General features: G+C 36.5%; 1 protein-coding gene across 1 annotated transcript in view; it reads left to right on the top strand.

Annotated features, from left to right (window-relative positions):
* The first annotated feature begins 1797 nt into the window (after positions 1-1797).
* LOC143205871 (putative ATP-dependent RNA helicase DDX43) overlaps positions 1798-14880 on the top strand; it is a 279365-nt gene continuing 266282 nt past the window's right edge. Inside the window, exons 1-2 of the mRNA XM_076418906.1 lie at positions 1798-2044; positions 2285-2434. The gene's annotated coding sequence lies outside the window, so the exon portion shown is untranslated. The remainder of the gene's footprint in view (positions 2045-2284; positions 2435-14880) is intronic.

The raw sequence follows: 14880 nt of genomic DNA, 5'->3' as shown, positions 1-14880 counted from the left end.
TAATCTACCATGGATACATCTCCTATTTATCAACCCGATGTAGATCTAAATCTAATTTCTCCACTGGAAGTTGCCACTGAAATTGATAACCTCAATCCTAAAAAGCACCTGGTATAGATGACATTTCACCTGGATTATTGAAAGAACTGCCACGAAAAGCAATCGTCATGTTGACATATATATTTAATGCCTGTTTAAAGCTGAAGCATGTCCCGGAATGCTTTAAAGTTGCACAAATAATTATGCTCAAAAAACCTGACAAACCTGCAGAACAAGTCGAATCTTACAGGCCTATTTCGCTACTACCTGATATAGCAGTAGCGAAATAGCTATTTGAGAAGCTGATATATAAACGTGTTAAACACTTGGTAACAATACCAGATTTCCAGTTTGGTTTTCGAAATCACCATTCAACTATCGATCAAGTGCACAGAGTAACTGCGGCTATTGAAAGAGCGTTTGAAGAAATGAAATACTGCCCTGCAATATTCCTGGATGTCTCACAAGCTTTTGATCGGGTTTGGCATTTTGGATTAATCTGTAAGATGAGCAAATTGTTACCGCGTAACTATTGTCAATTGCTGGAGTCATATTTATTCGGAAGAAAATTTAGAGTATTGCACGAAATGGCGTTCTCGACATTTAAAAATATCTCGTTGGATTATATTTTATATAGTTTGGAAAAAGTGCAAGTGGCAGTCAACAAAATCTACAAATGGACAAAAGATTGGAAAATTCAACTTAATAGCTCCAAATCTGTCCACATTAATTTTGCATTAAGGCGAAATCATCTTGACGGTAGATTAAATTGGAAGCATCACGTTAGACAAAAAGCAAAACACATTAGAACCAAAATAAAACAACTGTACTGGTTAGTCGGAAGATACTCTCAACTTGATCTAAAATCAAAGAGGTTGATCTATAATACAATTATAAAGCCAATTTGGACCTATGGGGTGCAAATATGGGGTTGCACTAAAAATTCAAATCAGTTAGTCATACAGCGCTGTCAAAACAAGATTCTTCGATTGATTACCAATGCCTATCGCTATGTAACCAATGAAGAACTGCACGATGACCTGGAAATCAAATGGATTTGCGAAGTTGTGCAGGATTTCGCCTTGAAACACGAAGGAAGATTACTAAATCATTCTAACGTGGAAGCAATACAACTGCTGGACAACGCACAGGATGTCAAGAGATTGAAACGAACAAAACCATACGAACTTGTGTGAACATTTAGTGTGTATTATTAGTGTAAACTATAGCTATAAGTTAATAATTAATAAATAATTGTAATTTTATAATTGATGAATACATACTGATGTATTTTCTCGCACTCGTCTTGCTTGCTAATTAATCCAAGCACATAGGAAAAGTAGTAATAAATTAATTGTAATAATAATAATAATTAAGATTGTACTAAGCGTATCTAATAAAGATGTTATAAAAAAGAACATTAATTTATTTCATTAATTTAGAGTAGAATATGGTAGAATATAATATAATTTTTAAAATATTTTTTTAAAGATATTGATGACAATTTTACGGTTTTCCACTTTTGAAATTCCTATCCTTTGATTGCTTAAGTTCATGCTAGATGTCGCGCGCCGCTTGTTCTCTTTCTCTAGTTAATATTTTCGCAATTAATTTGTAGATTTTGTAGATTATTTCTTATATTCCCGTTTTGATTATCTTTTCCTTTTATTAATTAAATTAGAATTACCTGTAATTTATGTTGTTGGATATTGTTTTCGTCTCTCATTCTGGAGAATTGACGTACCCGCATGGGAGGTTATGTCTTCGTTCTGTTTATACGTTTTGTTTATTTTATTTTATTATTGTTGTGTTTTTAGGTTTTCTTATGGATTAGGCCGATCTTGTGTGATTTGGCGACCTACGACTTGTTTGTTTTACCCCCTCACACCACTTGGAGATTTTGTCGGACACCATCTGTGTCACTAGGAAATTTGCTTGTGCTTGACGATTGAATACAACCAGACTAGGATTGTACTTTTGTATGAATATTTGGTATTATTTCAGGGTGAGCTTAGATATCATCTTTATCCGCCTTTTCTTATTCGGAATTGATTAATTAGATGACCCTTGTGTTTTGATTTTGTAAGGCATGAAGTCCACTGAGATTACCACTCCGTGGGACGGTGAAGTGACGCCATAAATATGTTTTGATGTTGTTTAACTACCTTTGTTTTATTTTATTTTCTTGTTAGTTATTTTCCCACCAGGATATCAGCAGTGTATTTATGTTTTTTCTATTTTTTAGGTTATCTGCGTCCAGATTCTTTGGCAGAATTGACCGTGATTTATTTGGATATGATATATCCGGAGCTATCCGTGGCACCATGCAGCCCTTCTGTACTCGATGATTAAACGCTATCAGATTAGGATTTTACTTTTGCTTGGGTACTTTCGGGTATGTTGAATATTATATTTGTTTTTATTAGACTTATCTGTTCGAAAATGTATTAATTAGATGACTTATGTGTTTTGATTTGCAAGGTATGAGGTCTATTCAGATTACAACCCCGTGGGTCGGTGCAGTAACTTCGTGAATGTGTTTCATATTGTTCAACTACTTTTATTGCCAATCATCCTCCCATAGGGATATCAACAGTTTATTTATGATTTTTTATGTTTTAGGTTAGGAATTCTTTGGCAGAGTTGATGGAATTGATTGTGTCCTAGTGGTGGAAAGCATTTTGGGACTATTGATACTATGAATTTGCTAGTTTTCTACACCATAAGATGAGTGTTATTTGTCTTGTTTTATGAGGTGTGTCTCTGTCCTTTGAATGATTGTTTTAGATGATTGTGTTTTATGCAAAGGTTGTTAGGAGGTTATTTTGCGAAGATAGATACGACCTTGACGATATGAGATGATATGAATTTATGCCATCTCATTTGGTAAATTAGAAAATTTGTATTTCTTCATGGATTTTGATATTATTTGTCTATTTGAGCAGTCCTTAACCCCATTTACTTATTCTCTTTATTTTTAGGTAGGTTGGGCGACAAAACGAGACTCCTATGATTGTGTATGTGATGAAGGTGCGGATCTGTAGTGTTATTGCTCAAACTAAAGAAAACCATCAGCACCTCTCGATCTTCTCCATGCCATTTTACATGATTGAAGCATATTCTCCCATGCTCGTCGTTCCGGATGGTCAGCTTATTTTAATTGTTTAATGGTTCCTATAATTTGCCTTTTTTTCTTTCTTATTATTATTATATTAATTACTTAATGATGCTCTTATTATAGCAACCATTATTTTGACTTAAAAAGTTATGTAATAGTTGCATGCAGTAGCGCTAACATCTAATAATAGTATGCCTAATATTAATCATTTTGAATGTCTATTTGTGGGATTGTGGAATTGTCTGTGCCTATCTCTATGTTTCTAAAATAGCATCTCTTATATGTATAGAGAGTTATCTTGACATAGCTATTATTCGTATTGTGCTTTATTGGTTTAATTAATAATGAGGGTTTATATTACTGATTTCTTCTTGTTGTTTTTGTTATTATCAGTTGTCAGTTCTGGGATTGCTGGACTTCAGCGATATTTTCTTCTTCATTAATAACTTTGTTTGCCCAATCATTCAATATTTCAATTTTCTTCTTGTTTGTTTTGTTGAGTGCATTTCTCATTTCCATCTGATCATTCGGAATTTTATAAAGATCTCTGGCGCTCAACCTTTCGGCGTTTGTGCATTCATTTATGATGACTATCTTTTTGATCTTGGCTGCATCCGCATACTCCTTCCGTGATTTCCAGTCTGAATCTCTTGATGTATGCTTCCATGTTTCCATGGTTTGTTATCAGTTGCACTACTTTTCGGTTTAGCTCTAAACTTTAAAACCCTACTGTTTTGCAGTGCTTGTAAGTGTTGACGGCATGCATATCGCCATGTTTTTCTTCTAGTATTCTTATGGCTTCTTGTACGGCTAGAAATTCAGCTACTCTCTGTTAATTCCATTTTCTTCTAGCCTGATGCATGCCTCTTCCTCCGTCCCGTCGCTCCTGCTTTTTCCTGCTTCACATTAGCATCCATCCATACCTTCGCTATGTGTCTTCCTATCTCGTACTGCTCGGTCCCCAACGAATCCACGGTTTTTCTCATGGCCAGCACATGTATTTTTACTCCGGCCTTGGCGGGCCTGGTGTATAACCGCATTTTTCTGCCGCTCATGCTCTTGCTTCGGCTTCTATTGGTAGAGGAACTACTCCTGCGATTACGTGTAGCGCGCTCGTCGGTGCTGTTTTAAACGCGCCGGTGATTAGTATTGGGGCGTATCTTTGAATCGCGTTTAGCTTCCTCTGAGTGTGTACTTTATTTACGTACCGTCCCCATTTCTCGGACCCTTATAATATGGCTGGCTTTACGACTCTCTCGTATACATTTTTCATTATGTCCCTTACCTTATTTCCGTCCGTTTTGGCGACGACGGTTTCGACCTTTTCTTCTTCAGATGGTTAATGTATATTTTTGTCTTATCCAATATTACTCCCAATTACCCCATCTGGTCTTTAGGAGTTATGATTTCTTCGTTTAATTTAATTCCTATCTTCGGAAATCTGGTCCTCCTGGTCATTTCTTCTTTTCTTCAATTATTCCATCGTAAAGGGGATCTCCTTTGGATATATCATAGCTTCCGATTTTTCTATATTGTAATGTGCTCTTGAATATCCTTTCCATTCTAAGCATTTGCGCCAGCATTTGTTCCATTCTTCTTTAATTTCAGTAGGTGTTCGATGGCTGATTGCGATGATTTGGTCGTCGGCGAACGTTTGTGCTCTCACATGTGTCTGTTGTGTGTCAATATCAGCTATCTTATCGAACCAGGAGTTGATATTAATCAACCATAGAGTCGGGCCTATGCTCGACCCTTGTGGGCACCCCTTCTCTATTCCGAACTCGATTTTGTTACTGATTACCGATCTTTCAGTTAGGAAACTTGCAACTGAACGTATCATTTTCTAGTTAATTGCTGCTTTCATTTCATTTAATACAGTAACTTGTGTTGCTGTATTGAAAGCATTTTTTAGATCTAAAACCACAACCAGCACATGTCTTGCGTTCTTCTGTTCCGACTCAACCCAGTTCTTTAGGTCTCGTATGGCTTCTATGGTGCTTTTACCACTTCTGAATCCGTACTGCATTGGGTGGTGTATATTGTTCTTCTCACAAATCGCCTGCAATCTCCTATTCAATATTTTGTCATATACATTCCCCAGGGTCGACAGTAGTTTGATTGGCCTTTGTTCTCCGGACTTCTTCCTTAACCAGCAAAGGTTTGCTGTTTTCCATACCTTGGGGAAGTATCCCGCGTTGTAGCGATTTCTGTAGAGTGTCAACAATTCTTGTTTCTTTATCTCTCAGGTTCGTTTCACTACTTCGTGTGGAATATTGTCCTTGCCGCTCGCCTTGTTGTTTTTTAAGTTCATTATGACCCAGTCTAGTTCAGCTTCTTGTATTTCTTCTTCGTCTTCTTCTTGTTTGCTCCATTCTCCATTGGTGACCCTTGTCATGATCCTTACAAGTTGTTCTTTTTCTTCCTCCTCTTGTTTTGGATGATATTTTTCTACCTTTTCTTTCTCCAGGTTATACATATTGCCCGGTTCGGCATCTTCCATTATTTCAACTATTTGCCCCCTGCTGACTCCTAGAGTCTTTATTATTTTCCAGACTCTATGCCATGGTTCAATGTCGAATGTGTTTTCTATTTATAATTATTTCTTCTACATGCTTCTTCTTCTTTTCTTTGACAAGCTTCTTGAATGCTCGCTTCATTACTCCATAGGGAGTGAGGGAATCACGAGGTCGGTCTTATCCCCGTCTTCTCGTCTGATCGAATCGGCTTTTCTTCTAAGTTCCAATTTCTTCTGTTGGCGTTCTCCATCCCATCATTCGTTGTCTTGTTTTATTATTATGGTGGTTGTTTTTAACAGTTTAGTAGATTTCTTGAAAGCTGCTTGCATTTGCTCCGCTTGTTTTTCAATTTCGTCTATTTGCATCGTCGCCCTTATTTCTGTGCTCGCGACTAGCAACCCGTCAGTGACTCTTTGCCAGCTGGTCCCGTGATAATCAAACTTTTTCTTCGATGTCTTATTTCTCTGGGGTTTACCCTCTATTTCGAAGAGGATGTGTTTGTGGTCGCTTAGTGTCTCTTCAGTTTCTTGTACCGTCCAGTTGATCACGTTCACTTCTCGTCACTCATCAATGTTGCTGTTTCCCCTACTACTGATAAAGGTGGGAGCTGTTTGTTCATTCTGCACTAATTCCAGTCGGTATGATATGGTCTAGATTATCAGATTTGAACCTTTGTTGTTATACAATAAACATAGTGTCGTTGGCATTAAAATCACCAGCTACTATCCATTTCTTCTGGTATTTCTGCCATTGTTCTTCTTTTTCTTCTAAGCAATTTATGTTGTCTCCTGTCTGATGCGCGTATACGTTGGTGATTAGTAAATCGCAGTCTAATAGTTTGACTATGACTTTGTCCGGTCCCGACATTTCTTAGTTCTTGTTGTATGTAATGTATCTGCTTGTGCCCGAATCTGCTGCATTTATAGCATAGTAGAATTGCGTTGAAATCATCAACGAATTGTCTCAAGTACCTTACAAAGACTTTGCCCTTTTTTAACACTGCTCTGTATATGCTGGGAATTGTTTCGATTATAACGTTGTTTCTTTCTGGGTTTTTGCATATATATTTCTTTACTACCTTGATGATTTCTTCTGGTTCTTCGTTGTTGTCAGTCTTTTTTCTTTCTTCTTGGATGATGTCCATATTCTCTTCGTTTTGATCAGCCAGATCTTCTATTATTTGTTCGTCTGTGATCTCCCTGGATACCCCTGTGATTCTGAATTTGGGACGTTTTTCACTATTATCGATTTTGATACCATGTACAGAGCTTATTTTTTCTATCAGGTCTTTCTTTTGTTTCTGATCTTTACAGATCAGTGATACCAGTCCATGTCTGTGTATTCTTACGTGTTTGAGGCCATCTCCTGCTAACTCTCTGCCTCTGATGGCGGCTAATGTCTCCGCTCCACTTGCTTTTTCCTTTCTGATTTTAATTTCGTATATATTATTAATCTGTTTCGGATTTTGCCATTCTAGATTAGGTCTGGTGGATTTCGATGCCTTTGACTGGGCTTTTTGTGGCTTCGACAGTGTTTTATTTTCATTATTCTTTTTTGTCGCCGCGACCTCATTGTATGTACAGATCGTATTGGATGTACTTTCGGTCTGTAACTCCACGGTAGTCATCTCGATTCTTCTGCTGATGTCGGTCTGCGTGCTTACATCCATCATCACTGGCCTGGCGAGGACTGCTGGAGAATACTCTCTTGCAATAGGGATTCAATTTTTTGTATTCTCTTATCTGTTTCGTGCTGTATTTGTCCCAATTTTCTGTTTATCATCTCCTCCACCATTGCTTCCGCATTCGTGATGCTCTGGACTTATATAGTATTTGGCATCACGACTGCGGATTTGGCTTTCAGCACCTTTTCTGTTACTATGTCCATTTTCATTAAAATATTCGCGACGCGGTTTCTGTCTGTGGAGATGAATCGATATGTCTTATATTTTAGACAATATCTGTTGGTTACGAGCCTAACTTGCTCAGTCAGATGTCTTGTTCAAAGTCTATCATTTAATTTATATTAAAATTCAGTTCGGTCCCGACCTTCATAGAGTCAAGACGTGTTTTTTCTTTCCCGAAAACGAATCTCCGTAAATATCAAATAAAAATATATCTATATATTTTTTACGGCCAATTTCTGTTAACGGTTTCAAAGAACTCCCAGGTTCGGGATACGGTGAAACGGCCAACCCAACGTGAAGGAAGTAAAAGACTCAAACTCTCAAACAAAAGACGTTCTACGTTTTCCAGAAAAGGGAAAAAGTGAAAGTTAGTGAACAGTCTGACTGGACCGAAGTAACAAACAAGAAGGATCAAATGAGGAAGAAGTCTCAGATGACGCCATCGCCAATCGCAAAAAGTGGTACAAATATTAAAAAAAAGAAGCAAGAAAACAAAATCCCTCTGCCCCCTCCGATCAAGGTAAGCAATGTTGGCAATTTTAATTTATTTAGATCAGAAATAAAGGGAGTAGCCTCTGACCGAGTGCAGTTTAAAGCTTTGTCTAACAATAATATTAACGTAACCCTTAACAATGAAACAGACTATAGGAATGTAAAAAAGCATCTCATTGAGATGAAGAAAAACAATTCATTCAATAAACTCGAATATCACACTTATCAGTTAAAAAGTGATAAGTGGTATAGAGTAGTCATTAGAGGATTACCGTCCACAACAGATCAGGACGATATTAAATCGGAATTACGGGCTTGCGGGCACGAAGTAGTGACCGTCACGCCTATAGCGAAAAAGACAACAAATGTAAATGGCGAAAAACAAATTAAAACTTTTCCGTTGTTCTATGTAGACATGACACAAAATATATACGACATAAATTATTTACTAGACTGTAGGATAAAAGTGGAACCTCCGAAAAAAAATAATAATATACCACAATGCACAAACTGTCAAAATCTTGGACACACTAAAAATTTTTGCAGTAGGGAACCAAGATGTGTGAAATGTGCCGGTAAACATCACACAACTCAGTGCAGAAAACAACGCAATAGTGTAGCGACATGCGTGTTGTGCAATGAAAAAGGTCACCCTGCCAATTATAAAGGATGTGCAGTATATCAAAAAAAAAAGAACTCCAGCCAAAGAAAATTACAGCAGAACAACGCTTAAGACAAATTGACAAACTCAAAAACTCTGAAACAACATCTACCGTTGAAAATAAAAAAACTCATGAAACCGTAAGACCATCGGTCAAAAATATAAACGTCAAAATATCAAATGATAAACAAATTGATACGAAACCGCAGAACGCTGCGGCCAACGAGCCAACTATCCTCGACATGATGAAATTGTTCAAAGAATTCCAGACCGAAATGAGACAGAAATTCAGTCAGTTAGCAGACAGGGTGGAAAAATTGGAGAAATCCGAATTGGGGAAATCTACCCAAAACAAGCTAAAGAGAAATCAAAATGAGTAATTCTTTTTTAAGAATTATAACTTGGAACGCAAACGGACTAAATCAAAGAGTCCGGGAACTAGAATTATTCTTAAAAACATATAACATAGATATAGCTCTCATATCGGAAACACATTTTTCTAAAAAAAACTACATTAAAATACGGGGTTATGATGCTTACTGGACACTACACCCCAGTGAACGAGCTCGAGGCGGAACAGCTTTAATAATTAAACAAAATATACAACATTTCGAACAAGAAGAGATAAAAAATGAAGAAATACAAGCTACGTTAATTAGTATCGAAAAAAACGGGGCTGAAATAAATATTGGCGCTATATATCGTCCACCGAGACATAAAATGACACAACAACAATTTAAAGATATCTTTTCAAAATTAGGCCCACGGTTTATTATTGGTGGAGACTTTAATGTTAAACGTACAGCTTGGGGTTCACGAATAATAACACCTGGAAAAGGAAACGAATTACTCGAAGCCATTAACCTTACAAATTGTAATTATCATTCAGGGCGCGAACCCACTTACTGGCCCACAGACAGTAATAAAGTCCCAGACCTGCTGGATTTCTACATTACAAAAGGCATCTCATTAAATCATATTAGTACAGAAAGCTTGTGCGATCTAACATCTGATCACACTCCAGTATTGTTAACACTGGGCGCGACAATCCTAAGAAAAGCAAAAAAGCCTAATCTTACCAACAAATATACTGACTGGGACAAATTCAGATTAATACTGCAGGAACAAATCAGTTCAAAAGTAAGACTTAAAACTATAGATGATCTTGAGCAACAAACCAAACATATAACCGAAACAAATTCGGTCAGCTGCAAAAGATGCTACCCCAATTGCAAGAGAGAAATCAGAATATGAAGTACTTTACCCCCTCGAAATTAGAGAAATGATAAAAGAAAGACGAAAAGCTAGAAGAGTATGGCACAGGACCAGAAATGCTGCTGACAAAACCACGTTTAATAGAATTAGTAATCAGACAAATCAAAAGATCAAAGAATATAAACAGAATTGCTTTCAAAAGTATTTAAGTGAATTAAGCCCACAAGCAGACAAAGATTATTCGCTATGGAAAGCAACTCGAAGATTTAAAAGACCAATTATTCGAGTACCGCCTATTAAAAATAATCGAAATGAATGGGTTCGACGCGACAATGAAAAAGCTGAATTGTTCGCAGAATATTTAGCTAACATTTTTCGGCCAAATGATATATAATATACCATGGATACATCTCCTATTTATCAACCCGATATAGATCTAAATCTAATTTCTCCACTGGAAGTTGCCACTGAAATTGATAACCTCAATCCTAAAAAGGCACCTGGTATTGATGACATTTCACCTGGATTATTGAAAGAACTGCCACGAAAAGCAATCATCATGTTGACATATATATTTAATGCCTGTTTAAGGCTGAAGCATGTCCCGGAATGCTTTAAAGTTGCACAAATAATTATGCTCAAAAAACCTGACAAACCTGCAAGTCGACAAGTCGAATCTTACAGGCCTGTTTCGCTACTACCTGCAATATCAAAGCTATTTGAGAAGCTGATATATAAACGTGTTAAACACTTGGTAACAATACCAGATTTCCAGTTTGGTTTTCGACATCACCATTCAACTATCGATCAAGTGCACAGAGTAACTGCGGCTATTGAAAGAGCGTTTGAAGAAAAGAAATACTGCCCTGCAATATTCCTGGATGTCTCACAAGCTTTTGATCGGGTTTGGCATTTTGGTTAATCTGTAAGATGAGCAAATTGTTACCGCGTAACTATTGTCAATTGCTGGAGTCATATTTATTCGGAAGAAAATTTAGAGTATCGCACGAAATGGCGTTCTCGACATTTAAAAATATCTCGGCTGGAGTTCCACAAGGTAGCGTCTTAGGACCTCTCCTGTATCTGCTTTACACTGCTGACATTCCAACAACAAAAGAAACACTTCTTGGAACCTTTGCTGATGACACAGTTATTATGGCAAAAGATATATCTCTGCCTAGGGCAATAGAAAAAGTGCAAGTGGCAGTCAACAAAATCTACAAATGGACAAAAGATTGGAAAATTCAACTTAATAGCTCCAAATCTGACCACGTTAAAATTGCATGAAGGCGAAATAATAAAAACTTAATTATATCACTCAATGGATGCCCGATTCCTCAAGCAGAATCAGCAAAATACCTTGGAATCCATCTTGACGGTAGATAAATTGGAAGCATTACGTTAGACAAAAAGCAAAACACATTAGAACCAAAATAAAACAACTGTACTGGTTAGTCGGAAGATACTCTCAACTTGATCTAAAATCAAAGAGGTTGATCTATAATACAATTATAAAGCCAATTTGGACCTATGGGGTGCAAATATGGGGTTGCACTAAAAATTCAAATCAGTTAGTCATACAGCGCTGTCAAAACAAGATTCTTCGATTGATTACCAATGCCTATCGCTATGTAACCAATGAAGAACTGCACGATGACCTGGAAATCAAATGGATTTGCGAAGTTGTGCAGGATTTCGCCTTGAAACACGAAAGAAGATTACTAAATCATTCTAACGTGGAAGCAATACAAGTGCTGGACAGCGCACAGGATGTCAAGAGATTGAAACGAACAAAACCATACGAACTTGTGTGAATATTTAGTGTGTATTATTAGTGTAAACTATAGCTATAAGTTAATAATTAATAAATAATTGTAATTTTATAATTGAGGAATACATACTGATATATTTTCTCGCACTCGTCTTGCTTGCTAATTAATCCAAGCACATAGGAAAAGTAGTAATAAATTAATTGTAATAATAATAACAATTAAGATTGTACTAAGCGTATCTAATAAAGATGTTATAAAAAAAATTAAATTTATTTCATTAATTTAGAGTAGAATATAATATAATTTTTAAAATATTTTTTTAAAGATATTGTTGACAATTTTACGGTTTTCCACTTTTGAAATTCCTATCCTTTGATTGCTTAAGTTCATGCTAGATGTCGCGCGCCACTTGTTCTCTTTCTCTAGTTAATATTTTCGCAATTAATTTGTAGATTTTGTAGATTATTTCTTATATTCCCGTTTTGATTACTATCTTTTCCTTTTATTAATTAAATTAGATTACCCGTAATTTATGTTGTTGGATATTGTTTTCGTCTCCCATTCAGGAGAATTGACATACCCGCATGGGAGGTTATGTCTTCGTTCTGTTTATACGTTTTGTTTATTTTATTTTATTATTGTTGTGTTTTTAGGTTTTCTTATGGATTAGGCCGATCTTGTGTGATTTGGCGACCTACGACTTGTTTGTTTTACCTCCTCACACCACTTGGAGATTTTGTCGGACACCATCTGTGTCACTAGGAAATTTGCTTGTGCTTGACGATTGAATACCACCAGACTAGGATTGTACTTTTTTTATGAATATTTGGTATTATTTCAGGGTGAGTTTAGATATCATCTTTATCCGCCTTTTCTTATTCGGAATTGATTAATTAGATGACCCTTGTGTTTTGATTTTGTAAGGCATGAAGTCCACTGAGATTACCACTCCGTGGGACGGTGAAGTGACGCCGTAAATATGTTTTGATGTTGTTTAACTACCTTTGTTTTATTTTATTTTCTTGCTTGTTATTTTCCCACCAGGATATCAGCAGTGTATTTATGTTTTTTCTATTTTTTAGATTATCTGCGTCCAGATTCTTTGCCAGAACTGACCGTGATTTATTTGGAGATGATATATCCGAAGCTATCCGTGGCACCATGCAGCCCTTCTGTACTCGATGATTAAACGCTATCAGATTAGGATTTTACTTTTGCTTGGGTACTTTCGGGTATGTTGAATATTATATTTGTTTTTATTAGACTTATCTGTTCGAAAATGTATTAATTAGATGACTTATGTGTTTTGATTTGCAAGGTATGAGGTCTATTGAGATTACAACCCCGTGGGTCGGTGCAGTAACTTCGTGAATGTGTTTCATATTGTTCAACTACTTTTATTGCCAATCATCCTCCCATAGGGATATCAACAGTTTATTTATGATTTTTTATGTTTTAGGTTAGGAATTCTTTGGCAGAGTTGATGGAATTGATTGTGTCCTAGTGGTGGAAAGCATTTTGGGACTATTGATACTATGAATTTGCTAGTTTTCTACACCATAAGATGAGTATTATTTGTCTTGTTTTATGAGGTGTGTCTCTGTCCTTTGAATGATTGTTTTAGATGATTGTGTTTTATGCAAAGGTTGTTAGGAGGTTATTTTGCGAAGATAGATACGACCATGACGATATGAGATGATATGAATTTATGCCATCTCATTTGGTAAATTAGAAAATTTGTATTTCTTCATGGATTTTGATATTATTTGTCTATTTGAGCAGTCCTTAACCCCATTTACTTATTCTCTTTATTTTTAGGTAGGTTGGGCGACAAAACGAGACTACTATGATTGTGTATGTGATGAAGGTGCGGATCTGTAGTGCTATTGCTCACACTAAAGCAAACCATCAGCACCTCTCGATCTTCTCCATGCCATTTTACATGATTGAAGCATATTCTCCCATGCTCGTCGTTCCGGATGGTCAGCTTATTTTAATTGTTTAATGGTTCCTATAATTTGGCTTTTTTTTCTTGCTTATTATTATTATATTAATTACTTAATGATGCTTTTATTATAGCAACCATTATTTTGACTTAAAAAACTATGTAATAGTTGCATGCAGTAGCACTAACATCTAATAATAGTATGCCTAATATTAATCATTTTGAATGTCTATTTGTGGGATTGTGGAATTGTCTGTGCCTATCTCTATGTTTCTCAAGGGGCATCTCTTATATGTATAGAGAGTTATCTTGACATAGCTATTATTCGTATTGTGCTTTATTGGTTTAATTAATAATGAGGGTTTATATTACTGATTTCTTCTTGTTGTTTTTGTTATTATCAGTTGTCAGTTCTGGGATTGCTGGACTTCAGCGATATTTTCTTCATTAATAACTTTGTTTGCCCAATCATTCAATATTTCAATTTTCTTCTTGTTTGTTTTGTTGAGTGCATTTCTCATTTCCATCTGATCATTCGGAATTTTATAAAGATCTCTGGCGCTCAACCTTTCGGCGTTTGTGTATTCATTTATGATGACTATCTTTTTGATCTTGGCTGCATCCGCATACTTCTTCCGTGATTTCCAGTCTGAATCTCTTGATGTATGCTTCCATGTTTCCATGGTTTGTTATCAATTGCACTACTTTTCGGTTTAGCTCTAAACTTTCAAACCCTACTGTTTTGCAGTGCTTGTAAGTGTTGACGGCATGCATATCGCCATGTTTTTCTTCTAGTATTCTTATGGCTTCTTGTACGGCTAGAAATTCAGCTACTCTCTGTTAATTCCATTTTCTTCTAGCCCGATGCATGCCTCTTCCTCCGTCCCGTCGCTCCTGCTTTTTCCTGCTTCACATTAGCATCCATCTATACCTTCGCTATGTGTCTTCCTATCTCGTACTGCTCGGTCCCCAACGAATCCACAGTTTTTCTCATGGCCAGCACATGTATTTTTACTCCGGCCTTGGCGGGCCTGGTGTATAACCGCATTTTTCTGCCGCTCATGCTCTTGCTTCGGCTTCTATTGGTAGAGGAACTACTCCTGCGGTTACTTGTAGCGCGCTCGTCGGTGCTGTTTTAAACGCGCCGGTGATTAGTATTGGGGCGTATCTTTGAATCGCGTTTAGCTTCCTCTGAGTGTGTACTTTATTTACGTAC

The sequence above is a fragment of the Rhynchophorus ferrugineus genome, unplaced genomic scaffold, assembly GCF_030347505.1.
Source record: "Rhynchophorus ferrugineus isolate W39M unplaced genomic scaffold, kcgeb_rfMv2 rfM30, whole genome shotgun sequence".
NCBI classification, from domain to species: Eukaryota; Metazoa; Arthropoda; class Insecta; order Coleoptera; family Curculionidae; genus Rhynchophorus; species Rhynchophorus ferrugineus.
Note: the sequence above shows the minus strand (reverse complement) of the source record. Positions and strands in the feature narration are given on the sequence as shown.